We start from the raw sequence: 21,365 nt of genomic DNA on the forward strand, positions 1-21,365 counted from the left end.
TGCAGTTATAAAGGTCACTTAAAAACAAATAAATAACACTATAAAAAGAAAATTCTCCATTTGGCTATTACCCAGTGATGCAATCAATCACATCCTGAACCTGTAGAAACAGGAAATGTGGGGGCGGCGCCTCCTAAACACCTGCCCCGGATGTAGGATCTGAACACAGCAACCTGGTGAGCACACATGGAGAAATATTACCAGGAATGTACTTTTAACACAAGGGGAATTCAAACGAACAATTCAACACTAAAATATACATGTTTGGGTGTAAACTGGAACATAATGTGGGATAGTATGTAAAAGTACTACAGTAATGTTAAAATAAGATGTGTTTAAGGGCCAAGTGGTGATTTTCAGCCACGCTGTGTGTAAGAAAAATATATATAATATATATAAATAGCACACCTTATCATTCAGTTCTGACTGAAAATCACTGGGGGAAGATTCATAACTGCTTTTCCATCTATTATGAATTTATTTTCTCTGACATGTTTAAAATAAGCAAACAAAACTTGCACTATCTTCTCCCCCTGTTTAAAGCCTTCTCAAGCTTTAAACATTTTGAAAACCATAAATCCCTTTTGTCATTTTTAACTACTTTGAGTTGGTTCTTCTAAATGAAATCCAAAGAACATTCTCTGAAGTTTGTGGCTGTAACATACAGTAAGAAAAGGAAAAATAATCTTGCAAAGATGCGTATGGAAACTGTTGTGAAAATCCTTTGCCAAGCTGCAATGTTGGAGTCCTTTTAGTGATTATTAAGCTCTTTCATGAATTTATTTCTTTATTTGTGAATATTTTATCGTGCAAAACATTGTCACACCCAGCGACCATTTACTTGGCCCAGTCCTGTTCTGGAAACATGGAAAGAAAAATGTTGTCTGACTTCGGCGAACATAAAGTCTGCCTGCTGACACCTCCAAAGATTTAGCTCAACATGCTGATTAAATGAGGGAGAAACATGGGTGTGGATTCACACATTCATACTGTTTCTAGGAAATTAATTTTGCAGACTTTAGGGATGTTGGGGCTGAACTGTTTTTCTTTTTCCTTCCCAGAGGTTCGTAAATGAGTGAAAAGAGCTGAAAGCATGAAGGTGGCCTTTCTGATAAGAGCTGGTTGTGTTCTTTAGAAGCTGCAGAAAACAGCTTCCTTCTTTTTCTCCTTCAGATTGGGACGCTCCAGTCACAGTTCTTTTACATTAAACAGTGAGTTAATGGATTATTCAGCATATCATGCACTAAGGATTAATATGTTTCTCAGTTACTTGTTTCCCTTTTTTCTTGACCTCTGATTTTTCCTTCGTGAAGTTTATTTATGTTGAACTCTTAAAAAAACAACCTATTTATTGGTGATGTCTTCTTCTCCACCCATCTGACAAAGTGCCTGTCCAGAAAGTAACCATTAAAATGTTCTTCCTCAGTCTTGTCTTTCCCTGTCTTTATTCTTATGATTGATATCATCAGCCAGCATTAACAATGCTGGGTTTGTTTCCGCTGTCTTGAAAGTAAAAACACGTCGAAGCCGAGTCTCGTGAACCAACACGGTCTTGCTTTTGCAATCCCACAAAAATCTGCGACCATTTCCTTCCTTCCCTCCTCAGTTTCCTGCATTCTCCAGAGATTGGGTGTTCAGCCCCCCCAACCCCGTTTCCCAACTTTAAGATGTGCACACACCCAGCGGACGGCCTCACACACTCTTTAACTCGGGAAGAAAACAGGAACATAAACTTTACGCAGTTTCGTTTGCTATTGTTCTGCCCTGTTTTTTGCACCGGTCACTTTGGGTCAACATTGATTATTCATAGTGCAAACCTCACCCAAAACCCTCTCAGTCTGCTGCCTGAGAAAATGCAGAGAGGTCAAACTTCATCTCAGCTTATAACAAATATTTATCACCATAAGCAAATTAAGATTGAATAAAAAATGTGACAATAGTACCTGGACTAGGTCTCATCATTTATTAATTAACAACAGTGAATTTAACTTTTTATAACGCACACCTGAACCTCATCTGTCTTCAGCACATAAACTCTAAGATCAATTTGAACTGACCTACACTGCATGTTTTTGGACTTACTGGAGAAAGCCCAGCAGAATCTGGTATAACTCCCCACAGAAAGGTCTGAGAAAACTAAGATTCAGATCTAAGAAAATAAATACATTTCACATCATAACATTTTTTTTTCAAACTGCTTTCTTTAATTCTTCAGGGAATTTACACCTAGTTGTACCTAAGTAACCTGTACCCCAGTCTAAAGAAATTAAAAAAGAGATGCATTAACATACAGTGAATCATTCTGGAAAAGGGATACAAAGACATTTCTAAAGCTTTGGAAATTCAAAGAACCACAAGAGAACCATTATGCAGAAATTGAGAAAACAGAACAATGGAGAACCTTCCCAGGATTACAAGGCTTACGAACAAAATTACTCCAAGAGAACATCCCAAACTCATCCAGTAACTTACAAAGCAACGTAGACCACCATCTAAAGCTCTGCAATCACTTTTCAGTTAAGATCAGAGTTCATGATTCACCAACATGAGTTCAAAGGCCACAACCACTGCTAACCACAAATACCACAAAAGACTCGTCTCACATTTACCCAAAAACATCTTGATGATCTCCAAGAGGAGACAATATTCTTTGGGACCCCAGCCATAGGTTACAACATTAAAGGGCAGTACAAACTTTTAAGGAACTTTCAAAATAAATCGCATTAACCTACTTCCACCACAGCCAGAAACGGGGGAACAGCAGACTTCCCATGACGTCACTGTTTGAATAAAAATCTCGCTTTTGCAACAAACTGACCTCTTCCACGCAGGTCCCCAGAGGAACTAGATGGAGGGACACAGCGCGCTAATGTCTTTTTGCAGGGAAACAGACATACTCTTCAAACTTGATCCAAGAGTGTCATAAGATCACACAATCATATGTATTAAGTTAAGTAGAAATGAATTGCTGTTTGTGTATCCGGTATTCAGTCATGAACGGGGTAATTAAGGTACAAGCATTGCTCCTGTCTCTACAACGCCGAGTGGAGCGGTTTTCCGGTCTGAAGGAAGGATCACCGCATCACCGTGGTCACAGCAGTAACATGCAGTTTGACCAGTCGGCAGAATGAGCCGCCCCACTACGGAGGTTAGCTGCAAGTTAACCTTTTGGTCACTGTGGATGCTTTCCTCAACTTCGTTGTCCTGGACAACTTTTCCTCAGAATGGTTCACGTAAGAAGTTGTGTTTTGGGCAGAGAGAAGAAGTTTAGAATGAAATGATCTAAACAGTTTTCATTTTATGATGTTTGGTTTTGTTGTGTTGAAACTCAGCCATCTTAGTGCTAGCAGGGTATCTGCTCAGCACATGTGCTCTGTTTATGTGTTCTGTGTTTTTGTTTTTAAAGTTAAGACAAACTTTATTTAAAGGGTGATTTTAAACACAGAAGATCGGCCATAACGCGCCGTCTGCACTTTATGCATTTAAACCTTTTTATTAGTGGTATTTTAAAGGTATGTGTTTGATTCTGATGATAAGCTACAAGTTTCTTTTGTTAGCTGCAACCGCTAACAGCTAAGAACAGGTGTTTGCCTGCTAAAGATCATTTACCCAAAAAGGTTGTTAGTTTCCGATCTAGGAAATAATATTTCCCTGAACATTATTTTACTAAACGTAATAACTAAGTAAACACCATTGAGCCCCATTTCTCCAGAAAGAATTAGTTCTTATTCAAAATAACATTTCCTTAAATATTATTTCACTATTTCCTAAATAATATTTCTTTAAATATTATTTTAATAAATAAAGGCAGCTAATGAGACATGTTGAGAATTAGTCATCCAGAAGGTTGGTATTATTCAGCAGATCTTTCTTTAAAACATTATTTAATTAAAATAATATTTTATTTGATCTTGCATTATGAATGGTTGTCTAAACGTTGCTGATTATTGCCTAAGTTAGTTCCAAGACTAACTTCACTTCACTTCCAGATTCTTCAAGATAATCCTTGGTTCTCAAACATTAACATTGCATGGTAATGTTGCATCACTCTTTTGGTCATGATTTCTAATCATCTTTAATCTACTTGTTTATATTGTACATAGTCCATTAGTCTTCGTTATTCTTTAATTCTGCTTGGTAGTTTTGTTGGATTTTTTTTTGGCATAGTAAAGAGTTTGCTGATTGAAATATGTTTGACTTTGTGTCGACTTATTTTTGTTCATAAATTCTTGCATTTTAAGAAATTGTGTAAATGGACTGAACTTATATAACACTTTTCCAGTCATACAGACCGTTCAAAGCGCTTTACACTAGTGCCACATTCACCCAATCGCACTCACTAACGCTCACACATTCATACACTGATCGGTAGGCAACTTGAGGTTAAGTGCCTTGCCCAGGGGCACATCAACATATGGCAGGAGGAAGCTGGAATTGAACCCACAACCTTCTGATTGCAAGACAACTACTCTTCCTACTGAGCCACAGTCACCAAATATTAATGTGTGAATTCATGCTATGTGTGTACAGAGTTTATGCTGTTCAAAAATGTCAGAGCTTGGCTCATCCTTTCCGATTTTGTCCTAATACCATCGCCTTACTGGGCTGGTATTCACAGGACAACCCTTAACAGAACACAATATTATTTAATAAAATATTAAAGTATTAATATTAAATAATATATTCATATTCATAATCACAACAAACACAACCTTTCAGAAAAAAGATCATCATACCAGCAGTCACACATGGTAGTGGTATTGTAATGTCTGGGGCTGCTTTGCTTCTCCAAGATCTGGTTGACTTGGTGCAGTCTGTAGAACCAGGAATTCTGCCATCAGTTTGTGACCTTAAGCTCAAGATCACTTGGACAGGTCTTGGGGGAAGACAATGATCCAAAACACACCAAAAGGTCCACCTCTGGATGACCTAAAAGGAAAAAAATGGAGATTTTGGAGTAGCCTAGTCAAAGTCCAGACTGAAATTCAACTGAGTTGCAGACCTTACTCAGGTCATTTATGCTGGAAAACCCTCCATGCTGCTGAATTAAAACATTTCTGCAACACACAGAATTCAGCACCATGTGAGAAAGTGTTTTTTTATGGTCCAGAAAGGTCTTTGACTCCTGACAGGTGAAGAGAATGATACTGATTATCTCTTCATCATGACACCTGTTAGTGGGTGGGATGTATCAGGCAGGAAGTGAACCTGTTATCCTCAGAGTTGATCTGTTGGAAGCAGAAAAAGTGGGCAGGGTCAGGATTTGAGCAAATCAGACAGTGAGCCAAATTATAACCAATTAGAAAACTAGTTCACAAAAACCTGAAAAAGTGCAGCTCTTACTTTCTTCTCCTGGTCGTCAGTTATAATGTGGTCCAAAGAAGGTGCAGAACCAGAGACAGGATTGAAACGAGTCAGACTACACGGTGCATCACGGTTTGTTGTTTGTAGGGCTGCAGAGCTGCTAGTTTCCTTGGAAACAGGTTGTCAATATCAAATATTTAATGAAGATACCAACATTAGCTAACTCACTCTGACTGGGAAGTTTGGATGCAAACTGATATGAATACTTCCAGCAAACGGTGCCAAACCCGATGGTTTAACTGGGACGGGTTAGCCGAGGCTTATGACTTCCACTGCTTGCAGCCCAGTTTCCCTTTTGGACCGAGAAGGAATATTTCAGGACTTCCCTTTTCTGTTCCAAAATACTCCCACTGATAAGTGTTTTTGGAGAAGGTGGATGCACCTGTTCATGTGGAGCTCTGCAGAAACTGCTGATCTCTACTAGAAAACAGACACTTCCTGGAAGATAATTCTGAAACTTCTCTCAGCCAAAGATGATCATATTGTCGCTGGGTCAGTCCAACCTTGGTCGTTTGCAATGAATCAAAAACACTAATTAATTAGTTTATTCTGATACATGTACAGTACAGACCAAAGGTTTGGACACACCTTCTCATTCAAAGAGTTGTCTTTATTTTTATGACTTTATTTTCTACCTCTTGAAGCTCATCAACAGAATACCAAGAGTGTGAGGAGCAGTAATTAAAGCAAAAGGTGGCTACTTTGAAGAACCTAGAATATAAGACATATTTTCAGTTGTTTCACACTTTTTTGTTCAGTATATAATTCCACATGTGTTAATTCATAGTTTTGATGCCTTCAGTGTGAATCTACAATATTCATTCGTTCGTTCGTCGTCTTCCGCTTATCCAGGACCGGGTCGCGGGGGCAGCAGACTCAGCAGAGACGCCCAGACGTCCCTCTCTCCAGACACCTCCTCCAGCTCCTCCATAGTCATGAAAATAAAGACAACTCTTTGAATGAGCAGGTGTGTCCAAACCTTTGGTCTGTACTGTACATTTACATGTGTTTAGAGTACAGCTCATTGGAAGCCTGGCATTGGTTAACATCAAATCAACCATTTTTAGACTCAGATCTCAGTTATATTAGGAGAACCACCTCACTTTCAGCAAAATACATCTTCATCATCTACAGGTGCAGGACAATAAATTAGAATATCCTTAAAAAGTAAAAAGTTAGATAATTTCAATAATTCATTTCATTAAGTGCAACCCATATATCACACCAGACGGATGTATTCCAATGATTCTGGCTTACAGTTAATGAAAACCAGATTTCAGAGATTTGTCAGAGAAGTAGCTGCACTCAGTAAATGGTCTGGGCTTCGTGTGCATGAATTACTGCATCAGTGCAGCTTTGCATGGAGATCAGCCTGGGGTTCTTCTGAGGGGTTCAGGATGTCCAGGTTGCTTTAGGAGCAACCTCCAGCTCATCTGCATTGTTGGTTCTGGTGTCTCAACCTCCTTATGTAGGTTTTAGGTCAGTCACATTTGCTGGTGGTACCATGATGATTAAAGCTGGTACTGGTACTGCGTATAGTGTGGGCCGGTACTACTGAGGAGCAGTCCAGTCTTTTTCCTCCTTAGCCCAGATGAGACTCGTCTGACGTTGTCTCTGGTTCCGGAGTGACTGAACACCTCTGCCACTGACACCAAACATCCACTGATTGGACTCTGTATGATGAACCTGAATAAGGACGAGTTTTACTTTTCATTCATATTCTCATTTGTTGAGATAAACCTCATACGTAGAATTACAGAATTAAAAACCCAGTTAGTTTCATTTAAACAAACTCTTTAATAAAAGGCTGCTTCAGTAGTAGTAAAAGTTCAAAACCTTTTGACTTACTGTATGTTTCTAAGTTTATCTGCGCTCCACCTGTTCCCTCCTGCTCAGAAAGTGTCTTCCTCACACAAAACGTTCTCATCTTCACTCACCACATCTGCATTTTGCTGCCAAAGTATTTGTCTTCAGTTGACTGCTGTTCACGATGTCATGAAGCCCATAATTCACTGAGTCTCTCAGGTTTTAACCTCACCAAGCCAAAATCACTCAGTATAAAAAGAATAAAAAAACCAAACAAGAGCCAGAAAACATGAGCCATTATTTTGTCCGTAGGTGTTTGGTCCAAATGGACTCCACAGTGTAAAGATCAAACTGCTTTATTCTGCTTTGCTTTTATCGCTGCTGCTGCTCAAAGCTTTCCTAAGATAAAGCTCTTGGAAATTAGATCAAATGTAAGGTCTGCAGCATTTAAAAGCTTTTCCTGATGAGAACACATTTGTTATCTGAGATAATAAACTCTTATTTGGAGTAGTTGGTGAACCTAGATGAGTAAAAAAAGAGTTTCTTACAGTCCGCAGTTAACATTAAAAAGGTGTTTTGTGATGTTCTCACAATCATGTCACTAAACATGGTAGAAACTCAATTTAACTCCTGAACGAGTAAAACATTTGCTAATTTATCTCCTTGTCCCTCTATCAACAAATAAAAACAGATTCCTTAAAAACATGATGAAGTCGAAGTAAATCTTATTGTATAAATTACACGTGACAGAAAAATCCATCCGAGTTTTGCTGGTTATGATTAATGTTCCCATCTGTGCTGCCAACAATAATCAGAATGCAAGGACAAACTGCCATGAAACCACAGATGGCATAAAAAGCACATCTTGAGGTTCTCTGGTGGTAAACCATGTGCTTCGGGCTTTATTCCTGATTTTGTAATTTGTGTATGGGAGGAAATTTAAGGGGAATTCCCTTCATTCATACATTAAACACGGCTGATTGCTGCAGTAGGAGGGAAGGGGAAGCATTTCTCTCCACAACATTCCAAGAGAAGACTTTAAATTACAGGAACTCCAAAAAGTGTGGCTTTTTAAAAACTGCAGTATTTTCTTTATCTAGACATTACCTTCGGGTTCAGACACTGCACTTACCAAAGTTCCCAATAAAGAGCCAGACATAGCTAAGGCTGGAAGGCAACTTCTATACTCCATCCTTCAAAATGGGAAAGATTAGAGAAGATGTAATTTAAATAAGCCAGATATGAGTTTATTTTTCATAAGTCAGGAAATGCCAACAAAAAGACAACTTTTGACCTACATTTGCTGATATCTAAGGTCAGAGTAAGACATTTTGGAGCTGTGACAAACTAAGCTGGCGAGAACCCAAATCTAGCCAGTATTCTGTTCTGTCTAAACTCAACTGATCCAATGTGTCTTAAAGGCATTAGCTGACAAGCATAAATGGACAAAATGCCCTGTTTCATTCCTAATGGAAGGATGTGTCTTGAAATAAATGATTTTGATGAATCTTCTTCAGTGTGAAGGCTGTCCTGGTGTTGTTGTGTTTTCAATATCTACCAAATCTGATTTTCTTCAATATTTCCTGTGTCCTTGAGGCAAAATAAGTTCTTTAAAGAGGTGCCTCTATGTTTGTGGACTGCAATGCCTTCACCTTGATTCTGTTGAGTCTTTTAAGAAGCAACTAAGGACTCAGTTATTCAGACTAGTTAAAGCCAGAGTGACCAGTGCAACAGACCTCCATCCTGGATACACCACCACCACCACTTCAGCACCACATCCTTTGTACAGAGGTTTGGAAGAGACTCAAAACATTTGGGGAGCTTTAACTCTCCGTCAAAATTGGTTTTTAATACGCCATAAAGACCCTCTCTGAGAACCCGGAAACACTGACAACACATGGTAATTTTTATTTTACGCTGATTGAAGACCCCAGCATGTTCTCCACCAATAACTGGGCCTCCTAGAACCTGGCAGAATCAGTGAATCAGTGAAGGCAGCCGGGATACCGCCACTCCCCTCTTTTACACTCTCAAGTCTCAATTGCTTAGCCAAACCCTTAATGACCACCGTTGATATATCAGGTACAACCTGGTGTTATCAACATATGATGAAGAGAGCTGGAGTTGAACCCACAACTTTCCAGTTACCAGACAACTACACTTCCCTCTGAGGCACAGCCTCAAGATGTCCAACACTTTCCAAGACCTTCACTGTGACCAGTGCCACAAGTTTCTGATCCCATAAGAATCACTCCACATAAACCTGCTTTGCCCATCTCTCGGACTGCATCTAGCCTGGGGCTTGAAGGTCATGTCTTCTGGTCATCCCAGAAGACCTCGCCAACAAACTGCAAAGAGGTCAACAAGTTTTTGTTTCCAACCATGTTGAATTGAAGTTCTCAGGGCCTTCAGTGTGCAAGCGATGAATACTTGGAGGCTGGTCCATCCCTGAAGCTATTCCTGAAAGCTGTGAGTGCTTCAAGCTGTGGGTGGTCTCTTTTTTCATAGCGCAACATAATGAAAGCTGATTATATTCAGAGAGTTAACTGTCACTTGAAGGGAGCTCGCGGGGCATGTTCTGTTAGTCATTGTTATGATGAGTCATTCATGCAGCAGCGCTGGAATCATCAGCACCAGAAGACGAGAGCTCTGCGTCAGACATTGGGTTTATTTCCACAGACAGACACCACAGTGAGCTGTTTGTATGTCATCATTAACAACAACCAGTGAGGACATTCAGCTACCATTTACATTATTTGGAGGCAGCAGAAGAATCTTTTCATCATGAATTACGTCTATATTTCTAGTATTTAGGATGAAGTTCTGTTTAGTTACGTGCAAATTAAGATTATTTTCTCTGTGCACCAAACACCAATAAATAAAAGTCTATTTACAGTTGGAACCTGATATTTACACAAGGTTTATAAAAAGGCACAAACCCCTCACCATCCTCACCTGAAATCAGTCAAAAGTTGTTCTCTTTAAAGTCAGTTTGGCTTACCAATGGGACCAACTGGTACGGATTCCTTGGGTTTAGAAAACCAAAGTGGACTGGACAAATTCCCGTCATTCCCTCAGTCTGTGAGGGAATGATCCTTTCCACAGCTAGGAGGAATGCCACACAGGTTTGGTTGGAACCTTTTCTTACAAGACATCCCAGGCTGAGGCTGAGCAGAATGATCTCTGAATAGATGAAAAACACACAATCTTCTCCCTCTTTTTAGAAACCAGGACCATCTCCCTGGTCTGCCAGAGAGGACTACTGAGGCATATTTGTTTGCATACAGCAGCACGTCCATGAGTGTAAAACCGTCTCTTCTATTAGTTCTTGAAGATGCTTCTAGAAGCTGTTTTTCAGGTCTTGCAGCAGGAGTTACACAGAGATAAATGTGAAGATCAGTTGTTGGTTGGTCATAGAAGAAAAGTCTTTAGGATGTAAGAAAAAGAGTTTTGCTGCTAAATGACTTAATGAGAAAACCATTGTGTTCTTTATTTATGTCTTCGTAAGGTTTTTATTATTCACATTTGGTCTGAACTGTTACTGCTAGAATTACAACGGCCTTAAAGAACATATGTGCATTTTGAAATGCCTCCTCCTCTCTTCTGCTCCATTAGCTTCAATGAATATCTTATCTTTGGTTTTCAATGCATGAATATAAATTTATGTTTTGAGTCAGTCTCTTTTTTTTCTCCTGATCTCAGATTTATATGCAGCAATAAACGTTCCCTTTTCTGTCCTGCTTTCTGACGCAGAAGCCCAGCGGCACTCCCACACTGAAGTTGAGCTGAATTCAGTATCATTTCCTTAATTGCATTCAAGTATAAGAGAGACCAGGGATTTCTGTAAACAACCCGTTCCCTGTTTATAGAAACGTCTTATCTGAGGGACGCACCAGGGATTAAACATGAAGAGGAATATGGTTGGAACAAGCAAAGGAAAATCTCTGCAACTTGGTGATAATAATCAGAAAAAGGACATCAAGTTTCAGAAAGACAGACTGTGACATTAAAACACATTTAATATCTTCCGGTCTGCTATTCCTACTGCTTAGATATTTCCCACATTTCTGAAATACATTTTGTTGGAAATATTTATGAAACGGCAGTAAAATACTGAAAATCCTGAACATGACAAAATGTTAAAGATTAACTATGATTTTTTTCATGGATCTGGCAAAACTCGGTCTAAATAACGTGAACCGAATGCAAACAAAATGTCCTTTAAAAGACTCTTTGTTGTTCCGACACATTTGTCTTGTCAAAGTTCAATTGGTTTGACTCAGAGTCAAGTTGTAGACTTTGAAATTAGTTTAGGGATAAAGTGTGAAAATGTATTTTTTTTCCATACTTGTCCAGAGTTTTCCAGAGTTTTCCGGACTGTGTGGAAGCTCTGCAGTAGTTACCGATATGAATAACTGGAACGTTAAGATGTATCATTGTAGGATGCTTCCAGGAAAAGATATTTTTCACTATGGGTCGGTCAGAACTGTCTGGTTTTGGGCCTTCAGGGCTTTGTTCTCATCTGTTCCTGCAGCCTTTAATGACATATTTTAGGATATCATCCAGTTTGGTTTTCCATAGTCTGCACATGAGGCCGGACTCTCTAACATCGGACAGGATGTTTATCTATCAGGCCTTGGTATCTATTTCCTTGGGGTTCAACTTTTTACGGGCTGAAAGTCTCTTTTTTTATCCTGAAGCAAAGAACATCCTTAAAGGGGTTAAAATACACATCAGAATGTATTTTTAAAAGCTTCCTCAATGATTTACTGATTATGGTGATTAAATAAAAGCAGTAAAATAAACATGTCATCCTTCATGTTTTACAACATAACTATTTCTTCAGGCAGTGTTTTAAGGCTGTGAGGCTTACAGAGTGGATTTTAACTGCACATCAGATTAATATGCAGCGTTTTTAAACCAGTTCTCATATATGTGATGTTTATTTTCCCTGAGGCCATTTTCATGTTAAGGAAAGAACCTCTGTTATCACTGCAGCTATGAGCAGAGAAAATGTGCATTTTACCGCAGAGTTTGTGCACAATCGCAGGAAGACTCTGGGCCTGTCAGCTGCTAGCAGCTCAGACAAACTTTTCCCGTGCATGATTGAAGAGCTGGACTCTACAGGCTGTCCTGTTAGGAGACGTCCTGGACAGCCGGCTCCACAAGCAAGCCTCCTCCTTCCCGCCTCGTCTCTCTGTCTGCTCCATTTGGAGGAAGCTGATTAATTGTTAAATGTTCCAGTTTAACGAGCTGAGTGACAGGCCTGACAGCGGAAAACCGTGCTTTGTCTCCATAAGGCAAGAGCAACAAACTGTCAGACAACAAAATGTGATAATCTTGTGGAAACGTGGTCATTTGGCAAAGAAAATCTGTGATGAAATGATGAAATCTGGTGGGAAATTTTCCTTTCAATTCATAACAAAAATGATGAAAAATAAGAAAATGGTCTAAAATAGAAATGAGAAATGAAAATGACTTACATTGACATAGCAAAATCTTTTCAAAATAGCAGACGTTTTAACTGAACCATATTTGACCGATAGGTCTTTAGGCTTATTAACGATCATTCGAAGTTCTTCTTTGGACTTTGGCTGTTTTTTTCAGATCATTATCTGATCATTTTCAGAAGCTTAGCTTAGCCAATGCACTTACAGATGTAAAAAAACAGGTCAACCCAATCAATATAAAAGAAAATATTCATGCAGTGACGTGTAAACTTTACTTTTAATATTATTTTTAGTAGTAGCAGGAGTCTTCTGTTCAAATAAATGGATTTTATACCATCTGTCCAAAGAACATTACACCAGAAGCTTTCTTATTACATTTTCTTAAAAATGTATTTTCGTCAGTTAAACATTTTTGTTTTTATTAATGGATTTAATTAAATGTCCACATTGTCAAAATATGTTAGAAAAACATACAGGCGAAAGTGGTCCTCATTTTTTCTCATGACTGTAAATTTATTTAATACACAACTTGTTGAACCACATACAGAGGAACACATCATGTCTTTACAGCGAGACAAACAAACAAATCCTGAATCAGACTTTATGTCAGCACTGGAGCCCAGAGTTGGAAAACTGTCCTGCAGGCAGCATCAGTACAGAGATTAGTTGCTCATTGAGTTTGTCTTTGCAAGCAGATTAGCAACATGCTTTCATTATAGAGGACAACAAACCTCAGATGTGATGAACTTTTAGTGTTCAAGCTGAGTGAGAGAAAATTGTTCCAGCTCAATTATGATAATTCTGGATGTTCAGAGGACAAGCTGATGAAATGCTCAAATGATTGAGCATTTAAAGCATAAAAGGGAATAAATGAGCAAGTTTTCTTTTCCTGTTTGGAAGTTCAGTCACAAGTTTTATTTCTGAGCTTTACCTTTTATACTGAAACTGTTTTCCAACCGCATATAAAACCGGGTTGGGAATGATTCCTGTGCTCTGAGAGCCGATGGAAGGAGTCCCAATGGGATCGGCGCCAGCTGGAGTGCTGGACACTTCCAGTGTTCAAGTGACAGATTTAGCATGGAGTTAAATCCCTGAACCGCTGGTGTTAAATCCAAGGGCAAAGGAAGTACGGCTGTTACAGCAAGTCTGTTTAAGTTGCCATGGATTCACAGCTTGCAGAGCTGCAATAGCGTCAACAGCGCCATGGTCTGCAGAGCACAAACCTTACACATGCATATTACTCGCGACAAGTACGTCTAATGTTCTATTCACTGAAGGACAGAAACATGCAACAGATTTCTGTGCAGACATACAGGTCCTTGAGCAAAAACTCAGTGAGTGCTCTTCTTTCTTTTCTCACTTTCTGCAGTGCCCCTGCCTCTGTTACCGTACACCTGTCATCACACTGTCTGGCTTCAGCTGCCAAACAGCCTTCAGGAGGATGTGCATTAAGGATTCTCAGAAGCTCTGCAAGCTGCTTTTAGACTGACAAATCTAGAACATTTTCAGTGGTCAACAAATAAAGCAGAACGCTGCTGACAGAGACTTTTACCTCTGTTAGAGTTGGAATAAACTCCAGAATGACAGAAAGTCAAGACAGTCCACTTCAAAATGACACCCCTGTTGGGAGTTATGATTATTGATTTATTAATCTTGATCAATAATTATAATACAAAATCATAATTTGACAAAATCAATTTCTTAACCAAAATCCTCATTTATGAATCGAGACCAGAGATGTTTCTGGTGTTATAATTGTGGCTCAACGCTTTTGACAATTACAATCGTTAAATACTCAGTAATAATTAATAACTATTACCAGAGATGTCACTGTTTAATCGACCGTTTCTGCCGAAACGTGTGGAACTTTAACCTTATCTTGACTGACGAATCACTCTTACACAAAATAAACACAGAACGCCTTCTGTTATCATCTATGTGAATATTTATTAAATCACCGCCAGATACAATCCATTCTTCCGATTTAATAATCTTCACGTACTCAAACATGCAAAGTTCTACATAAAAGGGTAAAAATATCTAACTTAGGAAAATAAAGCAAAACAGCAGTGGGTGTGTATGGAATCAACCAGCAGTTATGGCAAAAATGATAATATGATGAAGGGGTGTGGTGGTGAGTGGAGGTTGGGGCGCAGCTCCAACTGTAACTCAGTTATACTCAGTCATAAAACCTCCCCCAACTCTGCGAGGTGACCAGACAAAGAGTTATAAAACTTTTGGCGGCAAGCTAGCAAGCAGTGAGGTTGAAGACGAAGGAAAATGGGGAATTTCACCATGAGGTTATTTTAACAGTCCAGTCTCACAGCGCACCTCTCAGGTGTTCAATACCCCACAAAACACACACAGAGCTGGGAGCGCAGCTGCTTCCAGACATCAACACGACACATCAAAGTTTCAATAACAAGGTTACATGCACATATCATTCAGAACACATTAGATTTTAAATAGCGAATCTCATCGCACTAAGACCTCCTACTCTGCCCAGGCTTTCTAAGAAAGAAATAAAATAAAGGATGGGGTTTACTTGTTGTCGGCTTTCTTCTGAGCGGGGTCGAGCGAGGAAGGGGTGGAGTTGGAAGTTAACTGCGTCCACAATTAACTTCAGGAAAAGCGGTCAGTCTTCATCCTCTGGCCTCCTTGGCGGAAAGGAAAAATATGATCTGACCATCTAAGTCGACTTGGGATGAAACACGGTGGCGATTCGTCTCCTCAAAACTCCGTGTTTTTAGTTACGTATTAAACTTACGTCTTCAATCGGCAAAGTGAAATTTCTGGCCTTCCTAGTCCAGAAACCTCAGATATGAATTGTTTGTTGGCCAACGAGAGAGAATAAATGAAATCCACTCGGGACTCTTCTCCAGGTGATGCTTCAGATGTTGGTAACTGAACCCGGTCTCCAGCTGAAGGCGAGTGTTCAAAATGGAGGCCCTGTTATATAGCGTCTTGTGACATCAGACTTGGGACGCCTCGTAATATCAGTCGTAGTGTTCGACGGGATATGTCGGAGCCGACTGTCCTGGATACAAATTGGTCGATGCCGTTGGAAAGACATAGTGACGTCCCGCATTGTGCAAGTAGTCCAATATTCAGAAAACAAGTGGTCCAACACCCCTGAACCAGAAGGAAATTTTTGCATCCAAATTAGATTTTTTACTAACACTCAATCTTAATTGGGGATATATTTTTTTCTCCCTAATCCGAATAGATTCATGAGAAATATCTCCACTACCTGATCAGTTCTCTTAGTCTCATTAAACCCGTCCTCTTGCAAAACAACTAAGTTCAAATTACTCCTGAGCAAAGTTTCAGCTCTTGGTGGAATATCCTCTTCTACGGTTACAGACCGTCTCTACCTACAGTTTCATATTAGCCGACTGCAGAGGGACCTAACCTGCAGAAGCAACTTTACGTTTTACTCCGCCTTCAGCACTTTCTGCACCCTAATGTATGAGCAAGTTCTAGATGCATTCAAATAAAGTTGTTCATTGTTTACCATCACTGACTCAGGAGAAAACATATTGTTGGGTCAAAATGTTACAACCGACACCGCAAAGCCCTCCCAGAGTGTTTTCCAGGAATGTGAAGACTTGGTTACCACCCCCCACCCCCTAACCCTTGACAGCACCATGGTGGAGGCAACACAGTGATTCTCAGATATCTGCACCTGTCAGAGCAGAGTGGATGTAGAATGAGTAGAGTGGGCATGCAAAGAGAGGGGAGGGGATATAAAGAAAGTCGGTTGAGGGCATAGACAGAATGGTGCAGGTACAAAAAGATGGCTGAGGATATAAAAAAACAAGGGGTTTTTGTTTCCAGAGAGCAGGGTGGTTGTTTAAAGGGCTGGGAGAGAGCTTAAAGAGAGGTGTAAAGAGAGGAAACTGATGGTATAATGAAAGCAAGTTGGGGGTTCAGAGAGACCAGGGTACAGGTGAAAATAGCAAGGTGAGCTATAGAGAGAGCCAGGTGAGGCAGAGATGGCAACTCAAATCCCCCTTAAGTGGCAAAAATCAGAGATTTCAGACTCGACTTGGACATGTGCTCTGATAACTTGACTTGGACTCGTGGTCTGAGTCTTACTTCCAGTTTTTATCTCCGTTAATGAAGAGTGAAAGGAAGCTCCAGACTGTTTTACTGTGAAAGGATGAGCTTGATTATTAGCCAGTGATGTTGGTGGATTATTATGGGATGTTAATGCTTCATGACAACCTTTTCCTTAATGACCACATGAATGTCTCTCCAACTGAACGCTGAAATAAATGACTTTGGACAATTTAGGAACATAATAAACTTAACTGACCTCCGACCTTTTCTTGCTGCTAAGCTAGCTGCTACATTACAAAGACACTTCCTGATGGAAATACCAAAATAAAAGCACTTCCTGCTCCATTCTTTCAGTAGTTTAACTCGTTTATTTACTTCCTACACGTTGCCTCGTTCATTATTTTGTAATTCATACCTTAAATTTGAACATTTTTACTATTTAGAATTGAGAACAAATGTGGATTTAATGTGGATTTAGAAAATAGTTTCCTACTATTATTAAAACTTCTGCAGCTCAGAGTGAGGAGAAGAAAACCCTCCAGACCAGATTTAGAGGAACATCTAATGAAGGAGGGGACAATATGCAGACTGGGAGAAACAACTGTTAACTCAGTCATTACAAAGAAATAGAAGCAGAAATGTAACAGATTTTAAATCTCTTTTTATTACATTTCTAGACTATAAATACGTATTTATATTTCTAATAGTGTACATAGTAAATTTGAACTATTTCTAAATAATACATATCACCCTTTAACAGTTCATCGTATAGCGAGTTCAATGTTAAAAAATAAATTAAATTAAAAGATAAATTAAATTAATTAAAGGTAAATGTAAATAAATATTAAAAGATTGGAAAATAATTGTTCATTTAATAATTTAGTCCTGAGGACAAACAGTCCATGTTTGGATTGCAGAACCTACAGCAATGAGGCTAGAGGAGACCTGGATGTTGTGGATTTGACGAGAAAAGGTTTGTTTCAGTCGTTGGAGACTTCAGACTTGACTCTGCATTGGGGCGAAAGACTTGAGACCTGACTTGGACTTGGGAAAAGATGACTTGTGAACATCTCTGGGGTGAGGGTTGGAAGAGTGGGTGGAGATAGAAACTAAGCTCAGACAAACACTCAGTAAATTAATTTGAAGGGCCCCGTTCTGCCAGCTTTATTCTTATTTGTGAAAATTTCTCTCAGCAACATTCACTTTAGGTGAACTGAGGACTGACTGATGATTAATGATGGCCTGACAAACCCAACCAGGGTGTAGCCCAACTCCTACCTGGTGGAACAGGGACCTTCAAACCTGAGTGAATAAACAGAATATATCAAATGTTTTTAGTTGGTTTGCATCCACAAATATATTCACTCAGGCACAGAAACATGGCTTTTATAACCTCCTCTAAAATAATAGCTCAGTACCACCTATTCATATAAGCATCTGTATTTTCCTGATTCTCTGTACAAATTAAACTGCATATTATTAAAGGTATATATTAATTCAGCAGATGTTTGCCAAATTTCCTCTGCTGTCAGGAGGGAATTCAATCAAAACAAGAACCAGAGACACTGGTAAACCCTTCAAACAGACAGATAACACTAGTTTTTAATAGATAAAATGGTCAGCAATTTAAAAATATGTAAGAGTTTAACCGACTTAAAAACTTGCCAAACAAGAAACAAACAAGAGTCTTTTTAGGGTTTTGAGCTGTAAAACTGCTTATATCATGGAAAACATATATAAAATAGCGAACAATGAAACCATCCAATATTTAGTGCATACATAGGAACTTCAGGTTAATGAAGATGTTTTACTGGGATGTATTACACTACAGCACTACAGCATCCTATCGTTAATTGAACAACCTTCATTATAAGGTCTGATATAATAATCTGAATACCTTGATTACTAGCTATAGTTTATAAATGTCTAGAGAAAAGTTGTGAGGTGAAAAAGTAAAAACCCCCTTTTTACATCATTACATATTGGTGATTAACCACAATTTCTGAAAGCAGAGTTCAATTTCAGTAGCCACACCCTGGCCTGATTACTACCTGACCTGTACACTCAAGAGACTCAAACAACATTTCCAACAGCACAAAAACGATTCATCCAGGAGGTCAGAACAACATTTAAAGAACTGTAGGCCTCCCTTACCTCAGTTAAGGTCATAGTTCATCATTTTGAATACCTGACCTCAAACAGAAATCACTGCTGCCCGATGAACCCCACGTAGAAGTTTTTGGAAGGCGTGTGCCTCCGTTACAAATAACACAGCATCTTGCTTCTCAAAAAGAAAGAACATCATGCTGACAGTGAGACATGGTGGTGGTAGTGTGATGGTCTGGGGCAGCATTGCTGCTTCAGAACCTGGACAATTTTCTGTAATTGATGGAACCATGAATCCTGAATGCCATAAGTCCCATATTCACTTATTTCCTGTGAAAACTGTTTTGGATAACTGACTATTTGCCAGTTATCACGAACTCTTTATGGTAGTTGTTGCTGCCAAAGGTTGCCCATCCAGCCTAGGTTTAGGGTCAACTGCTTTTTCTGACAGGCCCCAGTTGGTTGGGACAGCTTTTTCCTCTAAAACAATAAAAATCCTAATTTTGTCATTTAAAAGTAACACATTTAGTATTTTTGTATACAGTATAAACTAAACGGATACCAAAGCAAAAGTCAGTTGAAATCTGGTTTTTCAGACCTTTTTTGTTAAATGCGAAATGACTTGTGTTTCACTGCAGAAGCAGGAAACTGTTTTTTCCAATGGGAACATCATCCCATAATAACCCCTCCTGTGACGGGAATGCAGCATTTCCTACTAAAGCACAACATATAAATCAATAAAAAATAAAAATAAAAAATAGAAAAAGTTTTTTCTTTGTTATGTATGAAGCCAAATTTCCATTCATTTCCCTGAATCACTTATTTTCAGAGATCGCCTGGCCCATGCTGATGAGCCTACAAACACGCCATATCTATACTGTGTGGATACAGGTGTTTGTGGGTTCATCAGACCACACAGTATACTGTACAAACTTGGTGACGTATGTGGCAGACTGAAAACATAACCTGCAGCTATCTGCACTGTCTGAATCACAGTTTAGGTTGTTGAAACACACAGTAAAGCACTTGTTTTTCAGATACTCCTTATTTGGATCATGTTGTGAATGCATGAATATTGATAGGTGCAACCGGTTGTTTTGAGCTACCTGACTATTGCTTTATGGGCGGCTAAAAGCAAGTGGCAGCAGCCTCTCTTGAGGAGTACAGCCTTACTTATTCAGGTCACAAAACAGGAGGATACAGTTGAAGACTAAAAGACAGAAACTGCAAAAACATGTTTTGCCACTTTTATGAACTTGGGAAAACCTATTTGTTGATGTTGTGCATCAGGCTGGTTTATGCAGCGGTATATTGATAACTGAGGAAGTTTTATCTGTTAGAGAGAAGGCTGGTGGTGGAACGTGTTCGTGGTGCTGCACAGCTACACGGAGCTGGATGAACCCCTCAACTCATTAGAGAGCAGCTTTTGTAATGAAATTATGAGTGCATTCTTGTTGGGAGAGACAGTTCAACACTGAAAGTAGCAGCTTTGCCATTTTTGCTCTAATAGACCTCTTTCTAACAAACATGGAAAACAAAACTCATCTCAACTGTATGTTTTTGTGCACATGGCCTACATTTCAGAAACATTTGACAAGAAAAATGTTCTTTCTTTGTATGTCTCAAATACCTTAACCTAATTAATAATTAAAGGAGAACTACATTTACCAAAATAATTATGAACTCTAATAATTGCAGAAGCGTATTTATTAGTCTCATAAAATGAGAACAGATTATATGAGATATTAAAGGGGCTAACAAAAGAGACACGAGAAGCTGATTTTTATTGAAGGCTATGCAACACTGAATGGGTCCAATTAGGGAACAATGTAGGGTTATTTGGCTGTCTTCTGGCAGGCAGCGGCATGCTTCTGCCGGCCACAGCCACGAATTGAACTCGGTCCTGCTGTCTCAGCGCCGCCCCACTGATAAAACTCCGCCCCCTCATTTAAATATAAGAACATGAAATAAAAAGAGCTTAAAATGAAAAACGAGGTTAAAAAGTGAAATTCATTGAAATACGTAAAGTCGCTTTACAAAATAAAAGTGTCACAAAATAAAACTGCATTGTTAAATAAATAAATAAATAAATACATCTTTAAGTAAATTAAATAAATCTTTAAATGAATTAAATAAAATAAGATGAAAATTTCTTTTAACAAATATTTTGTCTTATTTCATGGGGATATTTATTAATAGTTTATCAAAAGCAGTATTTATTTATTTAATTTTGAACGAAACGGCTCTCCATATTCTGTGACCTCTAACAGACTTTCTTCCAGGATTATCCTGGATTTAGCTCTATCCATCTCCCATCAAGCATCATCTCCTCTGATCAGCGCACCTTCTTCCACATGTTTGTTGTGTCTCCTACATGACTTGTAACAAACTGCAAACAAGACTTATTCTGGTTTTCCTTCAGCATTGTTTTTCTGCTCACCAACGTTGTCTTGTGGAAAGATTTTCACACCTGAGTTGTAGGTCTCTGCAGCTTCTCCAGTTACCATCCATCCCTTGGCTGCTCCTCTGAAAAATGCATGTCAGTTTAGGTGTCGGCCGTGTTTTGGCAGGATTTCA

The 21,365-nt window shown here is 39.0% G+C and overlaps 1 long non-coding RNA gene across 2 annotated transcripts; it reads right to left on the reverse strand.

The window, feature by feature from the left end:
• Positions 1–4,742: 4,742 nt before the first annotated feature.
• On the reverse strand, positions 4,743–21,365 carry LOC124871922. 2 transcript variants are annotated; one of them, XR_007039161.1, is made up of 5 exons: positions 21,259–21,365; positions 5,344–5,472; positions 5,172–5,228; positions 5,008–5,057; positions 4,743–4,929 (listed from the first exon to the last, which is right to left on the reverse strand). It is a non-coding gene; the product is annotated as an uncharacterized LOC124871922 (long non-coding RNA). The 2 variants fall into 2 exon arrangements; XR_007039162.1 differs by having other exon boundaries at positions 21,229–21,349.

The sequence above is a fragment of the Girardinichthys multiradiatus genome, chromosome 7 (assembly GCF_021462225.1).
Source record: "Girardinichthys multiradiatus isolate DD_20200921_A chromosome 7, DD_fGirMul_XY1, whole genome shotgun sequence".
Taxonomy (NCBI): Eukaryota; Metazoa; Chordata; class Actinopteri; order Cyprinodontiformes; family Goodeidae; genus Girardinichthys; species Girardinichthys multiradiatus.